The sequence below is a fragment of the Pyxicephalus adspersus genome, chromosome 1 (genome assembly GCF_032062135.1).
Source record: "Pyxicephalus adspersus chromosome 1, UCB_Pads_2.0, whole genome shotgun sequence".
Taxonomy (NCBI): Eukaryota; Metazoa; Chordata; class Amphibia; order Anura; family Pyxicephalidae; genus Pyxicephalus; species Pyxicephalus adspersus.
This window is the reverse complement of record NC_092858.1, coordinates 104761073-104764174: the sequence shown is the minus strand read 5'-3', so window position 1 is coordinate 104764174 and position 3102 is coordinate 104761073. Positions and strand designations below refer to the sequence as shown.

At 37.9% G+C, this 3102-nt stretch overlaps 1 protein-coding gene across 1 annotated transcript in view; it reads right to left on the bottom strand.

Annotated features, from left to right (window-relative positions):
- The window catches only part of AATF (apoptosis antagonizing transcription factor), a 63101-nt gene that overhangs the window by 59365 nt on the left and 634 nt on the right, over positions 1-3102 (bottom strand). The window lies entirely within an intron of this gene.

Here is a 3102-nt window from a genome sequence, read left to right as displayed (position 1 = left end):
GCCTAGCAGTTGCCAGAAGTCACTCAGAAGGGGTAAATGTTTTTTGCTGCTAATATGAGCTAAGCCTAACTTGTTACCCCACATTCATTATACTATTACACTACTACAAAGGATCACACTCTTAAAACTTAGAACACTAGTAAGTTGGGTCACAATACACGACATAGGACAGTTGTAGCAAAATACATAGAACTGAAAAATTAGATATACTAACGGGGCAGGCATTACAAAGTTGTAACAAATAATCAGGAGAAGGTAGAACACTGAAACAATAAGAAGTTACTGGATACCCGAGGCATAAACAACTTGAAGCACTAAATTTGCCGTGTTTTGCCACACCCCCTTTTTTACCACCCGGTTACAGCTTCCTACCACCCGGCTGAAAAAAATTTCTGGGGAGAACACTGAATTATATCCCTGATTTAACAGCAGCTGCTGTAATTTTTACTGGCACAAAAAGGCGGTTAGAGGGAGCATCAGAAGTGGGAGAGACTTTTAATGCTATGTGACAAACTGCATTTTCCACCATGTATATCCATTGCATACACAAAATAGGTAATACAGTGAGAATATGTAACATCTATATTAATCAGTGACAACCCAGAATTTTTTTTTTAGCTGGGTGGGAAGAAATTGTAGGCGGGTGCAGACCCTGTATTGTGACCCAACTCTTCAGTAACCTCCCAAAACCAGCCAAGTGGTTGCTGAAAAATCCTAGGTGGTGCATAGTCACAATGTAGGTTAGTTTGAAAAAAAGCCATAAGTCCATCAAGTTCAACCACTAGGGAAATAAACATATCCCAGATAAAAAAAAACCCTTTAAGGCATAGTTGGTCAAGAGGAAGGCAAAAAAAAACCCTGATACAATTTGCTTCAACAGGGGAAAAAAAAAATCCTTCCTGATTCCATGAGGCAATCGGATGTTCCCTGGATCAACAGTCACCGTTATTTTACCTTTAAAGTCTTAATACCCAGTTATATTCTGTGCTTCTAGAAAAACATCCAGCTTTTTATTAAAGGTATCTGAAACTACTTCCTGAGGGAGCCAATTCCAAATTTTCACAGACCTTACAGTGAAGAATCCCTTCCTTATCCGGAGCTTAAACTTATTTTCCTCCAGACGCAAAGAGTGCCCTCTTGTTCTTTGTAATGATCTCAAAGTGAATAATGGGGAAGAGAGTTCTCTATATGGACTGTTTATATATTTATACCGGGTGATCATATCCCCTATTAAATGTCTCTTCTCAAGGGAGAATAGATTCAGTTCAGCTAATCTTTCCTCATAGCTGAGCCCCTCCATTCCTTTAATTAATTTATGTGCGCGCGGCTAAAAGGAGCTGGGGAGAACCCTGTAAAGGTATTTCACAAAACATGCTCTATAAAAGTAATACATTGTTTGTATAATATTTATATAAATTTTTCAAATGTGGATCTTTCCACTTTATAATGAAGACTGTGTACAAGGCCATGATACTAGCAATTTCCCTTGCAAACAAGGTAACGTTTTAACTTTGGCACGACTGTAGTTTTCACTGGACAAGTATGCAGTCAATGACTTCTAATGGTTCTTTGAATTTCCTGAAGTACATTCATGTTTTGGGTAAATGACTCACAAATTATTAACACTAGTTCAGCATAACAGGCAACAAGCCTTTTCAAAAAGTTAGGTGGCAGACTGTTTAAAGTGGAACTACAATGAAAAAATCTAGAAGAATATTTTGGCAGACAAAAATTATATCTAGTATAGTGTAAAGTAATATATAAAGTATCCCTCACGAAAAATAAATGCCTCTTCTTGCTTACAGCAGCTTTGTATTTAGTGTACATTCTTTATTTTGCATCTGTATGACAACAAATTGCTTGAAGAGGGTATTGTAGGGGGTGACAGTGCCATATTCTTATGGCAATAGTTCAAGTAACACAAAGTATCTCCACCAGGGAAAGTTTCAGGGAATGTCAAATTTGCTGCTTTATAAATAGACCCCAAAGTAGATGTAAATATTTGGTAAATAACACTGCTTGTATGCCTTTACTGCAGCATAGACTTTCTATGTCTTTTCTGCAAAAATGATACTATCCTGTCTGCCAGGACTATTTCTTTAGAATGTACAATGCACAATACTTGAACAGCTGAGAGTACATTCCCACCAGGTATTTGATGCCGCCATGAAATATCTCCTGAGCACATTTGCGACAGGTACATAATTCTGTCCTGGCTTATCAAGATGCCCAAAAATGCCAAAGGTAAAGGAGAACATGGTAAAGATGTCAGGAGCAGCACCTGTGTACCAAGAAAAAGTGCAACAGTTGCTTTAAAGGGAAGCCCTTTAGAACACAATTCGGTCATAACATGAAGAAAATGTTCCATATACTTGCTTAATATGGGAAAAATCCTAACCCTCAATTTAGTTTCACCTTAGCACTCCTAAAAGATTTACATAAAAGTGACTTTGTGACTATCCAAACCAATAGAAAAAATATTTCAATAAAAAAAAGGCCTCCTTTTACTCATTTCTCTGGCAGACAAGGACCTCTGACTTTGCAGACCTACTGCAGAGTCTTTAGCATTCGACTCATCTTGGTGTAAATGATGACTTTGTACACCAATGAACACTGTGGTTCAATTCACTGACCCCTATATTACTATTGCACAGTAATCTGATACACAAAAGGCTTCTTGGCATTCATTTATTTAACAATGTTTACTGATGCCAGGACTGGGATCAGAACTGCCATTTAGGGATGTCATCTGACATGTAAATATATCATGAGAGTACATAAAAAGGATTTTGGACTAGATCACAAAAAGCCAACTCATTACAGGGGTTTAAATGGTAGCACTTCATCGGGGCTTAGTAAAGATAAAGTGTGTAGTGGACTGATGAAATTAGGGGATCCTGAGGGTTAATTCATTTCATGATTATTCCAGGCGCTAGTTATGCTGTTTATAGATGCAAAGACTGGGAAGAAGAGGAAATTTGTAGGAAAGGAAGGTGCTGAATCTCAGAGTACCAAATGTTCTTAGTCAAGTCTCATGTAGTGTAGAGGCGATTATCATCCCCAGGAAGAACTTCGAAGAGAGGTGGCTGATGGTCAGCTTTG